The following is a 24,427-nucleotide window of genomic DNA, read 5'->3' on the forward strand; positions in this document are numbered from 1 at the left end:
GGCTCTAGAGCTCAGGCTCAGTAGTTGTGGTGCACGGGCTTAGTTGCTCCGTGGCATGTGGGATCTTCCCAGGCAAGGGCTCGAACCCGTGTCCCCTGCATTGGCAGGCGGATTCTTAACCACTGCGCCACCAGGGAAGCCCCGAATGTCCTACCCTTTTTTTTTTTTTTTTTGCGGTACGCGGGGCTCTAACTGTTGTGGCCTCTCCAGTTGTGGAGCACAGGCTCCGGATGCGCAAGCTCAGTGGCCATGGCTCATGGGCCCAGCCGCTCCGTGCCATGTGCGATCTTCTCGGACTGGGGCGCGAACTGCATCGGCAGGCGGACTCTCAACCGTTGTGCCACCAGGGAAGCCCTGTCCTACCTTTTTAAAGTAGAATCATCTTCCATTGTATAGATATACCACACTTTATCCATTCATCTGTCGATGGACCTTGGATTGCTTACACATTTTTGGCTATTGTGAATAAGGCTGCTCCAAACACAGGGGTACTAATGTCTGTTGGAGTCCCTGCTTTCAGTTCTTTGGGGTATATACCCAGAAGTGGAATTGCTGGGTCCTATGGTAATTCTATGTTTAACTTTTTGAAGAACCGCCATACTGTTTTCCACAGCAGTTGCCTCATGGTACATTCCCACCGGCAATGCACAGGGTTCCAATTTCCTGGGAGGTCTTTTTCGTTACCCCAGCCCCAGCCAGGGTCTGATGCCACCCCTCTGGGCCCCAGAGCACCCCTCTTACCTCCCATATTATTCACCACATGGCATAGCTGTTGAGTATTGACACCACATGGCATAGCTGTTGAGCTGGTTCTGCATCATCACCGGGTGTTCTCATCAAGGGAGAGAACTTAGCTTCTTTATTAGCTGTTGCTTCTCCAGCCCCTGGCACAGCCCCTGCTCATAGAAAGCCCTCAGGCAATCCATGTTTAATGAGTGTTCAAACTCATGAATAAGTGGCACTTGTAAAAGTGCCTTTGGGTGCCTGCCACGCGTGCCCAGTGTCTTCGTGACACTACCTCGTGAATACTCACAACAAACAATGACGGCAATGATGACCACTTCATTCACCCACAAGGACACTGAGGCTCAGAGATCTCGGGGACTTGACTACAGCTTCTTGGACCTTCGGTTTATGATGATGCTACACGTCCTTACCTTGTTTTGAGCCTTCTTTTTCCGATGAGGGCACTGAGGCCCAGGGAGAGCCCCAAGGTCATACCGTCAACCTGCTCTCAGGCAGACTCATGTTGCGCATGGAACCAGGATGCTTTAGGGACGCCAAGACCTTTCTCTCTCTCCAGCTGGGCTTCTAGTGGGCGGGTCTTGCTAGTGATTGGCTCTCAGAAAACAAACGTTGGTCTGAGCCAATTTGAACTTGTTATACAGTTTGGTACACCACCACTAGACATGCCTATGGCAACTTTCCTCTTTTACAAAGCACCCTTACTTTACTGTCTTGGCCCCGTGAGTTCGTCACCCTTGAATGTAATAAAGTCTAAGGCAATAGATGACAAAGCACCTGTGGGACTGTTTAAATGACCAGGATGCTCATCTATGTGTACAAAAGGAGAAGAAATTACTGACCTTGGGAATTCTATGTCCCCTTTTGTGATGGTTAATTTTACATGTCAACTTGACTAGGCTACAGAATGCCCAGATATTTGGTCACACACGATTCTGGGTGTGTCTGTGAGGGTATTTCTGGATGAGGTTCGCATTTGTATCTGTAGACTGAGTCAAGCAGATTTCCCTCTCCAATGTGCGTGGGCGTCAGTTAATCCGCTGAGGACCTGAGAAGAATAAAAAGGCTGAGCAAGAGGAAACTCCTGCTTCCTGACTGCTTGAGCTGGGACTCTGTCTTCTCCTGCCTTCAGACTAGAACTAAATAACTGGTTCTTCTTGAGCCATGAGCCTGCCGGCTTTCAGACTGAACCACACATCGAATTGGTTCTACTCTGCAAAACCCTGACTAACACATCAGTATAAGGAGATGGTGTCTCTCCAGCATCCACTAGGGGGACATATGCTTCCCAGGTGACAACTACCGCCCTATGCCCAGTGCTTGCTGTTTATAAAGTGCTTCCACAGACCTCCAGTTTAATTTCCACAAAAACCTTGGGAAGGAGGAACTGGTATTTTCCCATTTACAAATGGGAAAATTGAGGCCCCCAAAGGCTGTGATTTGCTCCTGACCCCACCAGTTTCCTGACTGCAGTTCCAGGGCTCTTCTCGTTTGGGGTTTGGCCAGGTTTGTTGGCCTTACTCAGGTGTGGAGAACAGAGCCAGATTGAGGCTCTTGGTTAGGAAGCCATCCCAAGACCTGGGACTCAGAAGCAGAGTTCTGGGCTTTATCCAATGGACCCAGATCAGCGGGATAGAAAGTTAGGAGGCTGGGACCAGACAGATATGGAATTGCTGGGTCCTATATGGGATTCAGGGGTTCAAGGGTTCTGGGTGACAACATAGTTCAGGATGTAGCTGAACTGGGATGCTGAGATGGACAGGAGTGAAGACCATGCAGATCGGCATGCATGATGCATAGACAGTTGATTGCAGCAGGAAGGGAGAAGACATAGGGAGAGGTGGAGACTATGGCAAATGACAGTGCTTAAAGCCCTTCACCTTCTGTTAGGAGCTGAATGTCTGTGTCCCCCCAAATTCCTACGTCCAAGCCCTAACCTCCAGTGTGGTTGTATCTGAGATGGGGCACTGAGGAAGTAATTAAAATCACATGAATGGGGCTCTAATCTGATGGGAGTAATGTCCTGGTAAGAAGAGACACCAGAAAGTTCTTTCTCTCCCCATTTGCCCCCTTCCCTCACTTTCCTCCGTGTGCACACAGAGAAAAGGCCATGTGAGCACACAGCAAGAAGGCAGCCATCTGCAAACCAGGAAGGGAGCCCTCACCAGGAGCTGACCGGGTTGGTACCTTGGTCTGGGACTTCAAGCCTCCAGAACTGTGAGGAGATAAATACCTGTTCTTTAAACCACCCAGTTTATGGTATTTGTTATGGATGCAAAATTGAGTATCACACATTCCTTCTTTAAAACAAACATATAAATGTGTACAGGCTGATTCAGCCTGTGGCCCCTCTCGTCTGCAATCTGTTAGTCAAAGTCATTCGTGGTGGAATTCAGGTGCCCAAATTCTCCATTAATAAAAGAATATCCAGGAGCTTGGGAGGTGCTTAGCAGGAGGGAAAGGCCATGGAACCAGGGAGCCTGAGGATGTGATTCTTAAAAAGGTTTGTATCTGAAGCTGGTCTAGAGGGGGCTGCGGGGACTAAGAAGGATGCTCAGCCTGTCTCTGATTGTGACGTGAGAGCAAGCAGCGTTCATTGGAGGGGCCTGTCAGGGAAATGGTACCTGGGGGAGAGCCTGGCCTCAGGGTGGGATGCAGAGCGTGGGCTGAGAGGTTCAGGGTAGATGGAAATTCTGTTCCACAGGAGGGGGTTCCAGAGAGCATGGGGAGAGGAATGGGGAGGAAAGGAGAGCAGAGGAAATTTGGGTCAGGGAGCAATATAGGGAGGTGGAGGGGTTTACAGGTGGGATGGTGGCCAAGAAGAGAGGGAAGGGAGAGGTTTGAAGGGCTCACCTACACCCAAGGGGGTTGATCTTGTACCCATGCATCAGAAACACCCCATGAGGGGCAACTTCTAGCCCATCTACTCCCAGAACAGTATCCAAAGCAGAAGGTCACTTTTAGGGCCTGGGCCAGGATGGAGGACGAGGTGGCAGAGGGATTGAACCCAGTGACAATGCAGGCATCAGACCCTATCTTTGCATCACTGATCAGACTCAGAAAGGCCCATGGTGGGGATAGGCCAGGGGTCTGGAGAAAGTGGCTCGATTCTAAGATGCCACCTACTCTGGGAGAAAGAGAGTGGGAGGAAGAGAGTGGGAGAAAAGCTGTCTCCACTGGGACCCCTGGGAGTAGGGGTGGGGCTGGATGCCCCAGCTAGGGGGTGGGGCAGGGAGCGGAGCCCTGCTGGACCAGAGGCTGAATGAACTCCAGCAGAGAGCTCTCATTTCATTCCTGCTGACAATGATTTCTGTTTTCATATTTTAATACTAAATTATGAAATATTTAAAACACCTATAAAAAAGTAAAGACAATGTCACAGCGTATTTTCTTTGAAGAAAAGTACTGCAGGTAGTACCAAACTTTCACCTCCCTCCTCCCAGAAGTTATCTCTGTATTGAAGTTAGCATAAAGCCCTCCTGCCCATATTTTTACACTTTCACAATTTCAAGATAAATATCAAAACAATTTTTTAACATCTTTATTGGGGTATAATTGCTTCAAAACAATTTATAGTGGTATCTTGTGTGTTTTTCAAATGTACACACATAGAACCATACTGCATATACTCTGTGGCAAGTTTTAAAAATACACACACACACACACACACACACACACACACATACACACACACACACACCTGCCAGACCCAGGTGGTTTTTTGCTTTTTTTTTTTCATTGAAAACATAGACTTTATATTTTAGAGCAGTTTTAGGTTCACAGGAAAATTGAACAGAAAGTAGAGAGTTTCCCTATGCTTCCTGCTGTGCTCTGCAACCCACTACCTCTCCCACTATGGACAGCAGCATCAGTCCTAGGACTAGCCCAGACTCCAAGAGCTGGACATGCGCTTGGACTCATCCGTCCTCAGCTATGTGGCCGGTCCAGTGGCCACCGCAGAAGGCATTCAATTGTTAGTTAACACCAGAGGCACGTACATTTGTTACAATTGCCGAACCAGGTGGTTTTAGAGGTGAATGTTTCCAATATTTAATGTATGCAAGGACTAGGAGTCCCTAGTGTATAGGGTCCTACCAGCCTCGTCACTGTGGCATCAAGACCCCTTGCACACTCTGTCTCCTCTGACATTAGAGGAGCCCCAGTGACTGAAAAAGCAACACTCGAACCCTGTTCCAGAACGAATGCATTAGGTCACTATGGTTCCCAGCTTGGGGGTACTACAGATGCTATTTCCTCTCCCTGGAGCAGCCTTCCTGCTGTCTGCATCTGGTGACCTTGCAAATTAAGGACCACGCCCCCTTCTCACAGATGTCCCCTTCACTGCCACCCTGTCTCATGAGCAGAACTGAGCCCTCCTGAGTATGGGGCACCTAGGATGAATGATAGAGAATGTTGCTTCCTGAGCCCTTGGCATTCTAAGGGCCGGCAGGGGGAGTTCCCTGGTGGTCCAGTGGTTAAGATTCCAGGCTTTCACTGATGGGGGCGGGGGGCGGGGGGGGGGGGGCCCTGGTCTGATCCCTGGTAGGGGAACTAAGATCCTGCAAGCTCCGCGGCGTGGCCAAAAAAAAGGCAGGCGGGACTGTTTTCTGGAGACAGTCAAAGTCACTCCCTCTCAGGAAAATCTGGGCTGACTCCAGTCAGGCAACTGACTCTAATTCCTCCTGCCTTTGGACACTTTGCTGGGATAGTGTGGCCCCAGCAGGATGCCCGTGAAGCAAGGTGAGTGACATCTTCCTTTCTTGCTTACCTCCTCGAGCCTCTTCTTAACGGGAGCTGCAGACAGGAACTGACACCAGCTCCTTGACACCCTGTCAGACTCGCTGAATAAGTGTGGGACCGGCAGGCCCGGTGAAATAATGGTATTTTTAGACGCTGGCTTGTGGAAACTTTTCTTTCCCCTGGTTGTGATATGTTTCCGATAACCTCTGTTCACTCTAAAGGACTCAACTATGTCTATCTCTGTAGAAAAAGAGGATTTCAGAGTCCAAAGTTACCTTCAAGACCATCTTCTTCCAGACTCTGACATTTCAGGTGAGAGAGGTCCCCTGATGCCACCCTTGCCCTCCCCGCCCCCCCCCCCCCAGCTCCCAGTCTCCTTTCCACGTAGTCAAGAATGATCTTTCAGGCTTACCGTGGTGGCACAGTGGTTGAGAGTCCGCCTGCTGATGCAGGGGACATGGGTTCGTGCCCTGGTCCGGGAGCGGCTAGGCCCGTGAGCCATGGCCGCTGAGCCTGCGTGTCCGGAGCCTGTGCTCCGCAATGGGAGAGGCCGCAACAGTGAGAGGCCCGCGTACCACACGCACACAAAAAAGAATGATCTTTCAAATTCTAAGCTGAATTCATTACACACCTGCTTAAAGTCCTTCAGAAGTTCCGCCTTGCCATTGGGATACAGTGACACCTCCTCTGTTGGTACCAAAGACCCTGTGTTACCTGGGCCCTGCAGGAGGCTTCTTCACTATAAGTGTGCTTACTAACATTTTCCAAGCAGGATGTGTACCTCCAAGCCTCCTTGTGTTTGCTCTTTGCTGGTCCTCCTGTCAGCAACTCCATCACTGCACCTGTCCACTCGCCTTCTAGGCTAAGCTTGAAGGACGCCTCTTCCTGGAAGGGTTTTCTGACCCCTGCCCACCACCCCCCTGCCCCTGCCCCCCCTCCCCCTGTCCCTGTGTGGTGCTGGGATTTGAAATGTGTGTTTCATGTCTATCTTCCCCTTTCAACTCTGAGCTCCCTCAGGTCAAGGGTTTGGTTTTTCAACTCTAATATCCTTGTGCTTGGGGCATAATTAACACTCAGGAAAACCCTGTTCTTGTATAGGGAGCACAATAGCAGGATTCCCATGCCAGTGTGCATCCCACCACCTTGAATGCCTGATTCAAAAATGTGAAGGGCTTCCCTGGTGGCGCAGTGGTTGAGAGTCCGCCTGCCAATGCAGGGGACACAGGTTCGTGCCCCGGTCTGGGAAGATCCCACATGCCGCGGAGCGGCTCCCGTGGAGCGGGAGAGGCCACAGCAGTGAGAGGCCCGCATACCGCAAAAAACAAAAAAAACAAAAAAAAAGCAAAAAAAAAAAATGTGAAGACTCCACTAATAAAGTTAGGCCACTGCATATGCCAGACTGGGGTTGCTCCAGTATCTTCAAAATGCATAAATGGCTTTTTAGTCCTAAGAAGGCTGTCTTACTGCCCCAGCCATGCCGGGAGCTCAGAGGTGGGGCTTGGGCAGCTTCACATGAGACAGTTAAATAGGGCATTACTTAAAGTCACATGCTTGATAACATAAGCCACTCAGTACGGGTAAATCTTTACAAGACAGAAATCTCATTGTCTTTAAGAGCTATAGAGCAGAGCTCCCTCTGTCGGTCATTTCTGGAATTGCATAGGGTCACATTCATTTTCTGATTCCCCGCACTCTGCCGAGAGTGGAGGTAAATGGTGAATAAGAAAGACGTAGACCTCCGCCAGTGTGATGGGGAAAGCACTTCAACAATCTGTTACAAGGGTGGTGAGTGTTCTTCTAAGTGGAAACTCAGGATGCTAAGAGAACAAGAGTGCAAAGACCTCACCCGAGCTGCGTGGTCAGGTGGGCTTGGGGAGGAGGGAAATGAAGCCGATTCAGTTCACCTAATATTCACCAATTGACTGTTATATGCCAGGCATTATCATAGTTCTGGGGATACAGAGGGAAGAGACAGAGCATCTTCTCTCAAGCAGTTCAGAGCCTAAAAGGGGAAGGAGGGCAGGAGACTTCAAAGCTCTGATAACAGCAATGACAACAAAATAACGGCTATTAGACATTTTGCATGATCGCTGTAATCATTATAATAGTCTAAGATCACAATCACAATAGTCCTGGTCTCAGATGTGGAGCTACGTGATGTCGATATCATTATTTCTTTTGAAGTGTGAGGATTCGGGAGCCTCTTGGTTGACCCTGCAGCCCTGCTGTTTCCACTGCATCGTTCGTCTCTCCAACCTGATTAACTATAAAATACAGGAGTTTCTGGTGCACACGCTTCACCACAACCCGGTGTGACCAGTATTCCTGTGACTCTCTTTCTACAGATAAGGGACCCAAGACCCGAATGGTCCTGAGCTTTGCCTCGGGTCCCACAGCTGTAAAGAGGGAGCTGCCCTAGAGCAAGGTGGTTTGGAAGGAGAACTTGGGCAGTAGACAACCTGCCGTGGGTGACCAGGCATGTGACCTTTGGCCCCATACCATTTTCTCAATTTCTCCATCATCTATCTCATGAGATTGTCTTGAGAAGTTAAGGTAGTAACGCGTTTAGAGCCTGGTACATTAAGCAGTCAACGTATGCTATTAATTGTTATCATCATTATTCTCACCAACTCCTGGGGGGAACACTTTTTCCCTTGTGTTTCCCACTAAGGTGAGACTCTTGGTCTCTCCCCCTCACTCATTCATACCTCCTCAGGGAAGGGGGGCAACCTTTGCCCGACTGGGCACCTGGGAGAGGGAACCGCGCATGCTGGGCCCAGCCCTTTCTGGGTCCTCTTTGAGAGCTAGTTGCTGGGACGGCACAGTAGTCTAACTCAGAGGTACAATTATCCGGATGTCTCACCACTGAGCCCCTTGCCTCAACCTGACTTTTCTTAGCTGAGGTTTGAGGCTCCCCTGTCTGGCTCCTGTGTCTTTTCTCTGTGATGTGTTCTGAACTTGGTGTGGAAAACCAAAAAGAGTCTTATTTACCAACGTCTCCAAACCTCAACCTTAGGCAAAAGTGAAATCCAGTCTTTGTCCTGCAATTTCTCACTCTGCTTTTGCTGCCTCTATAGGATTTCTTCTCTTTCTGCCTAAAGATCTACGGAAGCCTGGACTTGCACTTAGAGTCACCCCAGAACTCAGGAGCCTGGACAGGTCCTGGGAGGTAATCAGCCCAAGGCCATGACTCCTCAGGAGATGGGAATTGGGACTAGGGCGGGGCTGGGATCCCAGGAAGATAGCTGGTCAAGGATGGAGATGGACCCAACTCACAGACCCTGCCTGGGTCCTTTCCCCCATAGGAGCTGCCTCCGAGCACCTGGGTGGGTGGCAGGTTTTCCTAGGCTTAAGCTGGGGAATGACCTGCCTAGGTGTCAGGTATTCAATCAAGAGAATTAAATCATTAGGGATGAGGGGTGCTGGCGGCGAGAATGAATAAGGTGGGAGAAGGAGGTGCCGAGGCCCCCAGGGGGCCAGCCCCTCCAGCCCAGGCCCCGGTGTGCAGGTCAGCCCTGCCTGCTGGGAACAAGAGGAAGCAAGGTCTTCATGGCTATACTGGCCGCATTCCTCCAATCTCTCACAGTGAAACCCCTTTATAGAAAGTGAAATGAATCTCTGACTGATTTGAAGCACTCAGCCCAGGCCTGCCTTGTGCCTCAGGGAGTATGAGGGCCGCACGGCTATTGTCCTGACAGCAGTCCTCCCAAGGCTGACTCCCACCTACCCCTTGAGCTACACGCCTGGCCCCCTAGGCTCCTGTCCACTGCACAGCAGTCGTGGGCACTATCAGGACGCTATGCCTTTGCTTATGCTGTCCTCTCTGTCCATAGTGCCTTTCCTCCTGCTTGGCCTGGACAACTTGTACTTAACCATCAAGGCTCAATGCAAGTCTCTTTCCGGTGAAAGGTGAAAGCGTTCTCCAACCTTCCTTTCTCTGAGGTTCTTTTTTTTTTTTGCGGTACGCGGGCCTCTCACTGTTGTGGCCTCTCCCATTTTGGAGCACAGGCTCAGGACGCGCAGCCTCAGTGGCCATGGCTCACGGGCTCAGCTGCTCCGCGGCATGTGGGATCCTCCCGGACCGGGGCACGAACCCGCATCCCCTGTATCGGCAGGTGGACTCTCAGCCACTGCGCCACCAGGGAAGCCCCTCTCTGAGGTTCTTTTGCCACAGACCCCACCACTGCCCTATTGCGTTACTTCCTGTCCCATAAATCCTTGCTCGGACCCTGAAGGCATTTGAGTTGCAACCCCTGCTGGAGTTCTGCCACAGTGAGCTCTTTGAAGGGGTGTGTTCAAGGATGTTTCCCTGTATTAGTCGGGGTTCTCCAGAGAAACAGAATCAGCACGATGTATACATAGAGAAAGAGATTTATTATAAGGAATTGGCTCACCTGATTATGGGAAATGACAAGTCCCAAGACCAACAGTCTGCAAACCAGAAATCCAGGAGAACCAATGGTGTATTCTGGTCAGAATGTCAACAGGCTTGAGATCCAGGAAGAGCCAATATTTCAGTTCAAGTCTGAAAGCAGGAAAAAAAAAAAAGTCCCATCTCAAAGGCAGTCAGGCAGGAGGACTCCCTTTATTCATGGCAGGGACAGCCATTTTCTTCTACTCAGGCCTTCAACTGATTAGACGAGGCCCACCCACCTTGGGGAGAGCAATGTGCTTGACTCAGTCTACTAATTCAAATGATAATCTCATCCAGAAACACTCTCACACACATACCCAGAATCATGTGTGACCAAATATCTGGACACCCTGTGGCCCAAATTAACACATAAAATTAACCATCACATTCTCCAAGATCCCCTTCTCCTGATTGTTTAATCAAACACACATCTAGGTATTGTTGTGAAGGGATTCTGCAGATATAACTGAGGTTGGGGATTTTAAAATAGACTATCCTGAATTGTCTGTGTGGTCTCAATCTATTCATATGAACCCTTAAAAGCAGAGAATTTTCTTTGGCTGGAGTCAGAGAGATTGCAGCAGAAGGGGAAGTCAGAGAGAGTCCAAGTATGAGAAGGATTTGATAGGCTGTTGCTGATTCTGAGATATAGGAGGCCACATGCAAAGCCCAGGGAAGCCTCTAGGAGCAAAGAAGGCCCCCTGTTTATGGTCAACAAGGAAATGGGGACCTCAGTCCTACAAACACAAGGAATGAAATTTTGCCGATGACCTGAATAAATGCAAAAGCGAGTTCTTCCCCAGAGCCTCCATAAGAATGTGGTCCTGCTGACATTTGATTGTAGCCCAGTGCTGGATTTCTGACCTAAAGAAATTGTGAGATAATAAATGCATGCTCTTTTAAGCTGCTAAGTTTGTGGTAATTTGTTATGAGAACAATGGATAATGAATGCAGGGGAGGTCCATGCCTTCCTCATTGCCATACACCCTGCACCTTAACATGGTGCCTGACACACAGTAGGTACTTGCTACATGTTTGTCAACTGGCTGGATTACAAGGCAATGCCCAAGTGACAAAACCCAGCCCTGCTCACCCTTGGAGGGAAGACGTTTTGATTCTATTTCTGCATGTGGGGCTCAGAATAGGAGAAGCTGGTTGACATCAAGTTGATGGACAGCCCAATTTAAATCTCTAGTCAGGAAAACTTGGGTGAATCATTGTTTTCTGCAGAAGATGACACCTCGGTACATGTGTTCCATAATTTGTGGAGATGGGTTCCAGCTTATTGCATTTCTCACGAGAGGAAAGAAAATTGATTTATCTTCACAAGGTCTTCTTTTTCTTTTCCTGATGATGACGAATGTCTGCAGCTCCATCAGAAGATGACAGATGAAACATAAACTGTGGGTTGTGGTGGCAGAAGAGTCCTGACCCTTCAGGATCTAACAGTTTAGGAAGAATGTTATGATGCCCACAAGTAATTATACTACAAAGCAGAGATGTCATAGGATGAAGGGCAGGGCAAGAAGCCTGGCGTAGCAGAAAGCATCGTGGACTGGGAGCCTGAAAACTTGACGCCTGTACCACTCACTCCTGGTTGCATGACCTCTGAGCCTCAGTTTCCTTTTTAAATGAATCTCTCCTGATTTCTTCCGGCTCTAGGAATCTGATGATATTTATACCAGAAAATTCTGACATTGACTCTTAGGAGGCCCCAGTGAGGCTCAATCTGACAAGATGGTACCAATTCATACATTATTTCAGCTAGAAAAGAATATACATATTTCAGAATTTTGAAAAGTTTTAAATTTAAGGATTTTAAAAAATTGATAGATATTTTTTCTAACACCTCCAAGACCTAAGTAACTGGAAAAGACTCTAGAGATCAACCAGCCCAGTGGTTTTTTAACAAAAATATTTAAAGCTGAGAAATGCTTTCATCCAGTTATCACCCAAGAGCATTCCCACAGGCACTGAGTAAGAAATGCCTAGAGCTCTGTGAAATATTTTGAAAATCGCTGCTCTGGCCTATTTTGAAAACAAAGAAATGGAGTGCTAGAGGGGTTGGGTGATTTGTACGAGGTGAGTGGCAGTCAGGACTTAGATCCATGTACTTGACCCCAAGACAGTGTTCAATCCATTACACTCCCCCCCACGCCCACCCCACCACCACAACTAAGAGGATAAGACTGCTGGGGTAGGAAGTTACTTCACTCTCACCTTCCTTTTCTCTTTATTTACAGGCAGAAAGAGAAAGATGAGAATAGGGATTGGGGTCATTATCCCTCAGCATATGTCATTGTTAATAAGTGTGTTCTTTGTAGATTCATTAATCCACTGTTAGGAACTTAAAATGAGTATTTCAGATGCTTAATGTGATATCCTAGATGCTCTGAGAACCAAGTCCCCCTGGACAGAATGTTCTTTCATCTTTCTAAATGGTCTGTAATGGAAGCTCTGGGTCTGGCATAGGGAACACAGTCTATTATAACTTATTGATAAGATTTTTTAGAACAGGTTTCATTAAAAAGTGTCCCAAATGACACAACTGAAGCTTATTCTCTATTCCATGGTGACGTTTTGAAATGTAACTTTAAATGGTTCTCTCTTTGTAAAAAATTTCTTAAAAAGAGGATTGTTGACAAAGTAGCGATGGTCTAATTTTAATACCTATTTTAGCAATACAATTTAAAATATCAGTGATGGTTTATGTGAAATCTTATATACTTTAGAGTTGTATTGTACCTTAGGTATTACCTAGGTTGCCTCTGTTTTCAGAAGAGAAAATTGGGACCCTGAGAAGGTAAGTGGCTTTTCCAAGATTGTGCTGCAAGTTTGGGGCATAACTGAAACAAAAGTCCAGCTCTCTTGGCGTGTGGACCAATGAGCTGTCCCTGAAGCTATGCTTTAGAACACACCCAAGGCAACTCTCAAGTGGTATCGGAAAAAAGAAATTCTTTATTTATAGGAGGCACGTAGGAGAGTGGTTAAGAGCATAGCCTTTGCAACCAGACTCTGTAATCTTGGGCAGGTTACTTACCTCTTTAATTCTCACCTTTATCACCTATAGAATGAGGACAATAAATGCACCAACAAGGTAGGACTATTGTGGCGTTTAAGTAGTACAAGGCAGGTAGACATAGAATTCTTGACATGGTAAATGTTATTTATGACGGTTATTGTTATTAACTTGTTGAGTTTTATGTGTTGTCAACATGAATGTTTGCAGAGAAACTTGCTTCTCTCTGCTCCAGTTCATGATAAATTCCTATTTCTTAGCATGTCAAATGCTGGATTTTGTAAAATCTGAGAAAAGCGTATATTCCCTTGCCACCCAAGATCAACGTCCTCTTGGTGGATTACTTCCTATGTTTGCTATAGAAGGCTAAAAGCTAATTCTAAAGGAGCAGAAGAGTTGGCCAATTACCTTCAACAAACATTTCCTGAGCATCCCCTCTGTTCTGTTAAGCTGTGTAAAAATGCAAAGACAGAGAAAAGACACGGTTCCTGGGCTCCAGGGGCCCTAAGATTGTGGAAAAGACAGACATCTCTAAGTGTCTCTGATGCACGTGTTAAGGCAAGTGTTCCTCTAGAGGGAAAAATAAAGCAAAGTGGGAGTTGATCTTACAGAGTGAGAGAGAATTATTCTAATAAGACATATGGAAAGATCTCTGAGAGGTAGGATTTGGCTCGAGTTTTAAAGAGTTGGTAGAACTTCAACAGGTAGGCAGCGTCTTAAGATAACTCCCAATGACCCCACCTTCTGGCAACCACAGCCTTGTGTAATCCCCTTCCCTTAAGTGATTTGCTTCTAATGAATAGAAAACCACAGTGTGGAGGGGAAGTCACTTCCATGATCAGATTACAAAAGATTCTGACTTCTGTTTTGCTGACTCCCTTTACTGATGATTTTGATGAAACATGTTGCCATTTGGGGGAGACCCATGTGGCAAAGAACTGGAGGCATCCTCTGGCCAATAGGCACCTAGTAACTGAGGCCCTGAGCTCAACAGCCCTAAAGGAACTGAATCCTGTCAGCAAGCATACAGATGAGCTTGGAAGTGGACCCTTCCTCAGTTGAGCCTTCAGATTAGACCCCAGTCAGGTCTCAATTATAGTCTTGTGAGAGATTCTGAACAAAGGTCCCAGCTAGGCTGTGCTGATTCCTGATCCACAGACACTGAGATAGTAAATGTGTGATGTATTAAGCTGCTGACTTCGTGTTAATTTGTTACGCAATAGATAACTATTACAAGTGCCTATATGGGCAAAGGACATTACAGCAATGAAATACCCTGAGCCATGGTCCAGGAAGCTATTGCCTTGTCCATCACTTGCCTTATGGGATTGTCTTGATGAGAAGGTGAGGCTAAGGCAATTTGTACTTCCTGGGCCATAGATTTGTGGAATAGCAATCAGACTCATGTGGCTGGACCACAATGCTTGTGGAGAGACACAGCAGCATATGAGGTTAGAATGACAGGCTATAGCTAAATTGTGAAGGGCCCTCAATACTCAGCAAAGGACTGTAGACTATATGGGGAGCCTTTGAGGGTCTTGAAGCAGGGAAGTGACTCTAATAGAGTTTCTCTACTGAATATTAATCTGATGCTGTGTGCAGGACAGAATGAAGGGAGACAACTTGGAAATGGCTGCAAAATCCCGGGGAGAAGTGGTAAAGGCCTGAACTCTGACCAAAGAAACAAATGATGCCCCCAAAACATACCATCATAGAATTGTCATTTGTGTTGGAAGTTCTCTGAGCATTCCCCTGGTTTATGAGGCAGGAACTTTATCAGGCATTTATCTGACATCCAACCCATTTTCATTCCACACGCAGGGGCAAGCTCATATTGGAATTGAAAACAATCACAGGCTTGACTTTGGGGACATGGAAGGAAATGTACCCAAGAAGGGAAAAGGGGGTGACAGGGCCATTTTTCAGCTTTCCAGAGAAGACCAATTTATAAACCTTAATAAGAGCGCCAGAGTTCCATGCTATGTCTTCTTTGCCTTCCAATGTCCTGGTTCTCAATCTAAGGACCCCAGATGGCTAGGGGCCCTTGAAGGAGGATTTAATGGTGTTCAAATCTATCCCAATATTTCAAAAAACACATAGATATCCCGGTAGTTACTCACAATAAAGCAACCCAGCTCAGAAGGAAGGCCAGCTCACTTTGGTTGAGGCTATAAATGTAAACAGTGCAGCGTGGCGGTTCTGGGTGGCCAATTAGAATTCCTATATACTTTTTTTTGGTAATAACTTAATTTTTTTCCTCAGAAATAATCCATTTATTAACAAACAATCTTAAATTCCATTGTAGATATAATATGCCATATTCTTTGTCCAGCTTTATTGAGATAGAATTGGCATATAACATTGTAGAAAACATGTTGGTTTGATACATTTATATGATTACCAACGTATCATCAGTTAACATCATATAATTACCATCATGTCACATAACTATCATTTCTTTTTGTGGTGATAACATTTAAAATCTACTCTCTTAGCAACTTTCACGTATATAATACAGTACTCTTAACTATAATCACCATGCTGTATATTAGATCCCCAGAACTTATTCACCTTGTAACTGGAAGTTTATATCCTTGAACAAAATCTCCCCATTTTCCCCATCCCCAGCCCGTGGGAAGCAACACTCTACCTTCCAATATACTTTTAATTAACGAAACTAATGAACACATCAGAATTGGAGGATGTTTGGTGGTAGTAGCCTAATGTGATGGTCAATAGCACGATAAAATTGTGGCTGTGTTGCTTGTCAGTCGTGTGATACTGCGTGATTCCTCAGTGAGATGCTTTTTGTTTTTCACCAGCAAGCTAGGGCCAATAACTGCTGTGCCTCTTAGAATTGTTATTTGGGATGAAAAGGAATAATATATGCAAGTTTCCTGGCACTCCATAAATGGTAGCTATTTTTAAAACAATTGACTAAAATATAAAATATTCTGGCAAAAGGAGATTGGAATAAAAGAAGCTGTCTATGGTTCTGAAAGGTCAATCACCCCATTTTTGCCTCTTCATGCCAGGGGCACTGGTTCAGCTGTCTTAATTTCTCTCACGGACTCTTTCTTCAGCCTCTCAGCCAGGTTTTTAATAAGTTTTCTCACCTTGGTATAATTCTCTCTCTATCCTTTTGCTGGAGTGACCTCTTAAGGTCATGGATCTAGTCATCTCATGCCCTTGGCAAACCCCTTCCAGAGCATACAAGACTCTTCAAAATAGAGTAGCTTCGGACTTCCCTGGTGGCGCAGTGGTTGAGAGTCCGCCTGCCGATGCAAGGGACGCGAGTTCGTGCCGCGGTCCGGGAAGATCCCACATGCCGCGGAGCGGCTGGGCCCGTGAGCCGTGGCCGCTGAGCCTGCACGTCCGGAGCCTGTGCTCCGCAACGGGAGAGGCCACAATAGTGAGAGGCCCACCCCCCCCCCAAAAAAATAGAGTAGCTTCTTTCCTGTCTAGCAGCCTCTCTCCTTAATTCCCATCCTGTCCTCTGTGTCCTAATCTCATTGAGCCTCTCATCATTTGTTTCCCAGATCTGACCCTTTAATACCTCTATGCCTTTGTTCATGTTGTTCCCTCTCCTTATAATACTTTCCCTCCTTCTTCATTTGGCAATCTCCAGCTAATTCTCCAATGTCGCTTCTAATTTGACCTTTTCTGTGTTCTTTTTCTCCACGCCTCAAAGAGATGTGGCTCTTCTTTCATCTGCCACCTTCATCAGACTTGATCATATTTCCATGATAGCACTTGTCTTCTAACAGTTCTGTCTCTTGCATCAGAATAGGAACTCTTTGAAGGCCAAAGGTGATGTTTTATTTACCTTTGTGTCCCCAGCACAGGATGGTATTCAGTACTGATCAATGAATGAGTAAGTGAAGTTACCTCTTACCCTGGCCCAGCCCTACTTTTGCCCATTGGAACCCAATGCATTCTTCACGGCTTCTTCAGTATCTCCAAATAAATTGGCCTCTTTGTGAGCACTTAGTATTGTATTTTGGCTCATGGCATACCCACTTACTTTAGGTACAGGTTGTATCTCCAATACCTGATTTTTTTTTTTTTTGTGGTACGCGGGCCTCTCACTGTTGTGGCCTCTCCCGTTGCAGAGCACAGGCTCCGGACGCACAGGCTCAGCGGCCATGGCTCATGGGCCCAGCTGCTCCGCGGCACATGGGATCTTCCCGGACTGGGGCACGAACCTGTATCCTCTGCATCGGCAGGCGGACTCTCAACCACTGCGCCACCACGGAAGCCCATACATGATTTTTTATACTATGTTTTGTTTAATAAATGTGTGTAAAAAATAAGAAAGTCATTTACAATCAACTTCTAATAGAAACACACATGGATTTAGAGCTGGGGTAGTATCACTTCACAGGTGAGAAAACAGAAATCAGAAGAGAAATGGTTCTCCCAAGTAGCACAGTGGTGGCTGGCAGAGATAGGATTAGGACCCAGGTGTCCTTTCTCCAGGATCTTACTGTCCACTTTTACCAGGCTTGCAGAACACAGAATTGATGCCTTCGCTTAACTGTCTGTACTATTTTAATTATAATTTTATTATTATTAACAGCATTTAAAAATTATGTAACATAGATAGCTAGTGGGAAGCAGCCGCATAGCACGGGGAGATCAGCTCGGTGCTTTGTGACCGCCTGGAGGGGTGGGATAGGGAGGGTGGGAGGGAGATGCAAGAGGGAGGGGATATGGGGATATATGTATACATATAGCTTATTCACTTTGTTATACAGCAGAAACTAACACAAGAACGTAAAGCAATTATACTCCAATAAAGATGTTAAAAAACATAAATAAATAAAGTAAAAAAAAAAAGTTATGTATCTTTTCAGAACCAATGACAGTGCTCCTGGATAGCAATGTTTCTTTCAGCTGAAATTCAACATCAGGAGTCAATATGCCTTGTTGTCTTTGAAAGGACACATGATTAATGAGAGACCCAATTATGCTGACGTAGGTGGACACGTATGCAATATACGAACAATCACAACAAAGACCAATGGGCACAACAGAAAAAAACAAACAACATGCTTGGAACAGGCTTGGAAAAGAACACAGGATTTGAAGTCAGAAGATCCATGCTCAGGCTTCATTCTGCCAATTCCAAGATGTGTGACCAGAGGCCAGCACTTAACTCCCCCAAGCCTGTTTCCAAATGTGAAAACTTGTCATGGAAAACTCATTGTCTGACTATACCAGAGTGAGGACATTCTGTAGATGCTACTTACTACGTAATGCGTGGAAGATACAAGACAATTATCGGTGTAAGGTGCTGTGCAAAAATAGTTGAATTAAAGCACACAGCTCAGCAGCCTTTCCCCACAGACCTGCAGACAGAGATCCCATCCTCTCCGCTAGGGTCCAAACAAGAAATGTATGCTTGTTTTCAACTCGTCTCTCTAAATCCCCACAGGAAGCCCCACCATTATACCCTCTCAATTCCACTCCTATGTGGTTCCTCCTATTATGACACCCACTTTCCTGCCCGGGGTGTGATCATCAACGTCTGCAACCTGGACCCTCGCAGCGCATATCCTTCTGATCCAGCCCTCCCCAAGATGGAATGCGTGCAGACATCGCTTGGGGTCTGGTTAAAATGCAGGTTCTCATTCACCGGCAGTGCAGGGTATATCCCGAGAGGGGCCAGCGCTGTTGGTCCATGGACCATATGTACAGGAGGAGGGCTCCAGTCAGTCTCCTTGAATCCAGCCTTGTACATGCCTACCACCCAGTCTCCACACTGACCCCAGAGAAATCTTTTCAAGGCATAAATACGATTATGTCACTGCCATGCTTAAAAAGTCTGAGTAGGCAGATTCAACGTCAGGATTCTCAACACTGGCTGCAGATTTCAATCACCTGGAAAGTTTTAAAAAAGCCCAGAGCTCAGGCCCCAGTACAGACCAACTAAATAAAGCTATTCAGAGGTACCAGGCAAAGGTATTTTTAAAATAGCTCCCCAGGTGGGTCTAACCATGGCTCCAAGGATTCTTCCAACACAAAAACTTCCAACTTACCCCATCATTTAACCATCATGATAAGCCCAGATAGATTCCTTATTCCCAGGTAAAGAAGCCGTGGCCCCAGTGGGTTAAGTGCCTTGAAGTTGGGCCCTAAGTGCTCCATCATATGACGAGGTAGAAGGAAAGGAGAAAGCGTGACCTGCAGGAGTCCCAGTTCCATCATCGCATGAATATATTTGCAATTGCTTTCAGCATCTCTTCTAATTATTCCCCAAGCCACCGTGGCCTTTGATGAATTGTGGAAGAGATTGCTTGGCATTTTCAACCCAATGCTCTGATGCTTGAACACGGCAGTGGATGGAAAGTGACAGCATGTTAGCAGTCACTGCATTCCCTCTGCTGTCATAGCTCACTCCCCTCTGCCCACAGCGTGGGCTGGGCTTCCCATCTCACAGAGCGGGGAAAAATGCTTCCAAAAGTTGATGCGACATCTCAAAATGTCAGACTGCCAGTTGCCACTGTCAGCTTCTATGGCCCATGGTATCTATCAGATGGAAACAATTAAGTCCCCAGAGCATGGGATCTCCCTCGGAGCTCAGGTGGACAGCAAAAAAAATGCATATGAGTGAGGAGTGTTGTAGCATGTATACTGGGCTGGCACCTGGCATCAGGACCTCACTTCCCATGCATGTGATCTGTTTAATACTAAATGCAGTTCCAAGAATTCTGCACTGGGTCCTCACTTTACAGATGAGAAAACCGAAGGCTCAGAGCAATGATGTGGTTTGCCCAAGGACACACAGATGGGAGAGGCAGGGCCAGAATCAGCCTGCAGTCTGATGCCAAACCTGCAGTTTCTGGTACCCAGAACAGTGTGCGGCACAGAGAAGATGCATAATCAACACGTGATGAATGAATGAGTGAATGAGTGACTCAATGAGTGAATGAATGTCTCATGACATGCTGCCTTGAAGACAGCCTCCACCAGTCATTAGTTACAGCACCTTGGGTAGGTAACTTCACCTTGCCTAGCAAGGATGAAATACGTGTTTTTATCATCGGTGTTGGAATGGGGGATAAAATGGGTTTAAATTGCTGATCCTGAGATCAGGGTAAAGGGAAATATCCAGGTTCCAGGGGACAGTGGTCCAAGAGCTCTTCTCTTCTCTGGGCCTCCTGTTCCTTATCTATAGAATAGGAGCGTTGGATGAGACGGACATTGAAATCCTCTGTTTTACAGATATCCTAGGATCCAGTAAATCTAGTAATGCTTGTTGATGTGCAAACAGTAACGGCCTTGAAGGCTTTCTCCCCGTGGCCCTAGTGCACCTTCATCAGAGAGCCTTTGCTTGCACAAGGCCTGGATAAAGCAGAAGGAGTTGAGTTGGTGTCTGGCTCCCTCCGTAGCCCTCTGGGCATCATCTGCTTCCTGCTCTGGGCATTATTTCCCTTCTCTCATGGTTAAGTTCTCCTTTGCCAGGCCCCCAGCCTGGCAGTTAAGGCCCCAAACTTTCCTTTCAGCATCATGTCCCACTGTTCCCCTTCCTGGCCCAGCCCAGGCCACCTGCTCCCCACGTGGTCCTGCATGTTCCCATCTCACTGCCTCTGCTTGGACTGCGCCCTCAACCTGGAGTGCTCTGCCCGCTGGTCAAACACCTCCCCTCCACTGAGCTCCCCAAATCCTCCTTGTTCCTGTAGCACTCTGTCCCACGTTAGACATCATTCATTCATTCACTTATACATTGACTCTCAGTGAGTCTCTTGAGCGCTTGGTCTGTGCCAGCCACTATGCTATACACTTTTCCCCTGTCATCTCATTTAATCCTTTCAACACTATGAACCTGGTATCGTAAATATCTGCATTTCACAGATGAGCAAACAGAGGCACAGGGAAACCAAAGTCACCCAGCTCATGTGTAGCAGAATCTGTGGATCATGTGGTCTCACCACGGATCCCAAGTTAGCCCCCTTGTCTAGCACCTCTTCTGCCGGATCCTGGGCTGCCTCAGAACAGGCACTGTCATTCAGGCACCCAACATTCATTCAGCAAGTATCCACTGAGCACCTCCTGTGTGCCAGACCCCATGATGGTCACGGCAGTTCTGATGGGCTCCATATGGCCTCCCGCTCCTGTGGGGTGCCTGGCCCCGGGCTTGGCTTCCTAAAGGATGCTCTGAGGTTTCTTGCTGAATGGCATGGCTGGTAACACTATGTGAGAAGTAGAGTTCAAAGCTGATGATGGCTGCAGATATGAGGGTGATGCACAAGGGCTGTGCTGCCCATCTGTGGGCTCTGCAGACACTGGAAAGAGGAAGCTGATGGGGGCAGATGGGTGTTCAGAGACAGGGAGGCATGGTCTCATTGACAGGGCGGGGAAAACCAAGGTGAGGATGCAGGAAGACGAGCCTCACTGCTCCAGATTGGCCCAGCGTGGCTCCCTGAGGCCTGAATCCAGACTGCAAATCCCGCCTGCCACAGAAGTGGGTTTGAGACTGTGCACATGGCTGGCCCGAGTCAGCCGCCTGTCACCTCCTCTTAGAGCCCAGCCCTGTTCACAGAGTGAAGACCTGGGAGGCAGACGGTGGAGAGGCGGACATGGAACCAGGCTCCCTTCACCAAGCCTGGTTTCGTTTGTGCATCAGAGAAAGGAGTTACTGCCTGGCTGTTGTATCTTGCAGGTTGGTTCCTTCTAGAAGCTTCAGCTGAGGGCTCTAGAAATTGCTGCTGCTCCTTGCCCCGGCTAAGCAGAAGCCCTGCGGTTTGGTTTAATGTAACACTCATTTATTCATTCTATTATGGGCTGCATGAGACATTGGGCGCTGGGAGAAGCATGAGGGGGAGAAAAACAGGCCCCAGGGAAAAGACAGACCTGTACGCGGCTTGCCCTGTCCCCAGGCAGGAAGGCCACATGCTGTTACTGATGGGTAAGCAGAGCACCGAGAGGACCCCAAGCAAGGAAGGACGGGCCCGCTGTGCTTAAGGAAAGCTTCCCAGAGAAGGTGAGATTTGAGCCGGACTCAGGAAGGCGGGGGGAGGTTTGACAGACTGAGAAGGGAGTAGGTCGTTTCAAATAGTGGTGCAGACGTTATTCTAATAAATTGATCTGATAGTGGCATAAAGCCCTCTGCTGCCCCCAGTCTTCCCCCGCTGGGTTTCCTCTCCCAGGGAATGGACCTGCCCCCGCCGACCAGCCACCCTTTTACCTCCAGAGTTAGCAAATCTTCAAGGCCTATCCAGTCCACCTTCTTCATGGCTTTCAAATTTTCTGCTTCTCTCCATTTACAGCACCACGGACAGCTCAGGCCGCCAGCGTTTCTCGACCAGACCCCTGTCACAGCCTCTCAGCCCCACGCAGTCATCTTTGCTTTCCTCTGGGTTCTCTTAACGCTTGGAGCTTATGTCTATTGTTGACTTTATCACATTGCATTTAGTAGTTTTCCATGTCTGGGAGCTCCTCGTCCCTTTATCTCAAGGGTAATATCTGGCACATAATAGATGCTCCATAAGTGTCTGTTGAAACCACTCGGTGTTGGCTTTCAATACTGGACATACGGTGACCCAGCTGAAAGTTAAGGCCACTAGCCAGGGGGTTTCTCCAATTCATCTGACTCCCAAAGGGTACAGACCTACTGCTTCCACTGGCCATTAAACTAGGCATTTTCATGACCAAAATGATGGGGCAGTAGCATTTTGAAAGGGTCTAGAGGAAGGCAACATCATCATGAACCCCAATTGCGGGTGAGAGAGAGTAAGTGATGATGATGATAGGTAGGGGCCTGGCTGGTACAGTGTCCTGGTGTAGGAATGCATGAGCCATAAGCATGCGGATTTCATTTACCTCCTAGAGACTCTGCTATTTTGCAAAACTGAAGAAGAACTAGCGGGGCTTGGGAGACTTAGCCAGCTTCCAAGACCTAAGAATAGCAGATGGCATGGTACCCTGAAAAGAACATGTAATTGGGAGTCAGGAGACCCAGGCAGGGATTCTGGCTCTACTGTGAGCTGCCTATGTGGTCACAGTCGCATCTATAGCCAGGTACTCACTCCAGCACACGCTCCTGCACTCGCTAAGGGATCCCCAAATATATGGCTCACATTTGCTTGGGAGAACTGCTTTCCTGTGGTTTCCTACACTCAGGCAGCAGTGGATGGGAGCAGCAGTGATGGTCAAGCTAGCCTGGGTCTGATATTTAAAAAGTGGTAAGCAGGTGATACAGCCTGCGGTTAGCACATTCCATCCACTCTCCACTCCGGCAGTTTCAGGCTCTCCACCTCCCACGCCCTGCACCAGACACACAGCATCCCTCAGCCTTCCCTACTCCCACACTGGCTCTCCATTTCTTCTGCTGCGACCTCCAAGGTTCCCCTGCTCCATCCTCATCCTGTTCTTGGTAAACTCAGAGCATTCTTCAAACAGATTCCATCAATGTTTGGGGGGAATGGCCTTGCGTTCTTGGTGGAGTCCAATGTGCACAGCTCAAGCAGTGGAAAGTTTCACCTATATTGGGAGTTTGGTTCTCTGCCCCTCCTTTCTCCTGGGTGTGCTGTGCAAGCCTGTAGTAGGCCCAGGGAGGATTTGCCGCCTGGCTGAAAAGCAGTGATCCCTGCTGAGGCCAGACCCTGGGACAGAGCCAGGCCTCCCCAGTAATCACTCTGCATACAGCCACATGGGGGGCAGCAGGTCCATCCCATCCCAGGGAGTTATTAAAATCTTGGGAAGAGGAGCAATTTTTGAATGTTTTGCAACACTCAGCGTTTACTTAATTTCACTTGGCAGGAGTCTCTGGACTTTGGCTTAAGAGAGTCAAGCATTCTGAAAGCCTCCCCAAGACAGACTCTGAGAGGAGTGTGGGTCTCCTCGAATCCCTGCGGCTCCATCAGGATGCAAAGGGAGACCCAGGAGATTGCGCAGCTCTTTGGGATGAAAAAGAGAAACGGAGAGAGACCGACAGACAAAGAGACAGAGGAAGGCAGAGAGACTGATCGACTTAATTGCACCTTGGAATTGTTGTAAGAGAGCACAGGACCTGGAACTAAAGTGGGGTGTAAGTACTGGTCCCCTCACTCACTGGCCGTGAGACCTTGAGGTATGTTACTGACCCTTCTAATCCATACAATGGAAAAAGGATGATCTCCTTCAAGTGTTGCTGGCAGGATTCATTAAGAGAGGGTGGTACTTGGTAGACTAGAAACTGAACACTCAGAAGCTAGTCCAGCAGGCAGGTGGATGTCAGCATCGCTGATGGGGACTCAGGGCATCAGGCTGGATCCTGAGCCCAGAGACTGTCTTGGTCAGGACCGCAGGCAGACAGAGCGTTAAGGCAAGGAGACGAGATGAGGGATCAGAGGCCAATGACACAGGACAGTGGTCCTGGGTTGCTCGTGTCAGGGCAGAACCAGAGGTCAGGATTCATGGTTCTCATCATCCCCGCAGACCCTCAGGGCAGGCTTGATGCAGCTCCCTGGCAGCGCAGGGGCAAGCAGGGCTGAGACACAAAAGGGCAGTCGGAACAAGCCCCTCTC

General features: G+C 47.7%; 1 long non-coding RNA gene across 3 annotated transcripts in view; it reads left to right on the plus strand.

Moving 5' to 3' along the window:
• Window positions 1-5,421: 5,421 nt before the first annotated feature.
• LOC117199581 (uncharacterized) overlaps window positions 5,422-24,427 on the plus strand; it is a 43,422-nt gene continuing 24,416 nt past the window's right edge. The window contains exons 1-5 of one of the 3 annotated variants that reach the window (XR_007475294.1): window positions 5,422-5,484; window positions 5,731-5,796; window positions 21,463-21,582; window positions 21,800-21,903; window positions 23,682-23,949. This is a non-coding gene — a long non-coding RNA (uncharacterized LOC117199581). Of the gene's footprint in view, window positions 5,485-5,730; window positions 5,797-17,735; window positions 21,583-21,799; window positions 21,904-23,681; window positions 23,950-24,427 lie in introns of those variants that run through there. The other 2 variants (XR_007475293.1, XR_004480854.2) reach the window with 2 other exon arrangements.

The sequence above is a fragment of the Orcinus orca genome, chromosome 2 (genome assembly GCF_937001465.1).
Source record: "Orcinus orca chromosome 2, mOrcOrc1.1, whole genome shotgun sequence".
NCBI classification, from domain to species: Eukaryota; Metazoa; Chordata; class Mammalia; order Artiodactyla; family Delphinidae; genus Orcinus; species Orcinus orca.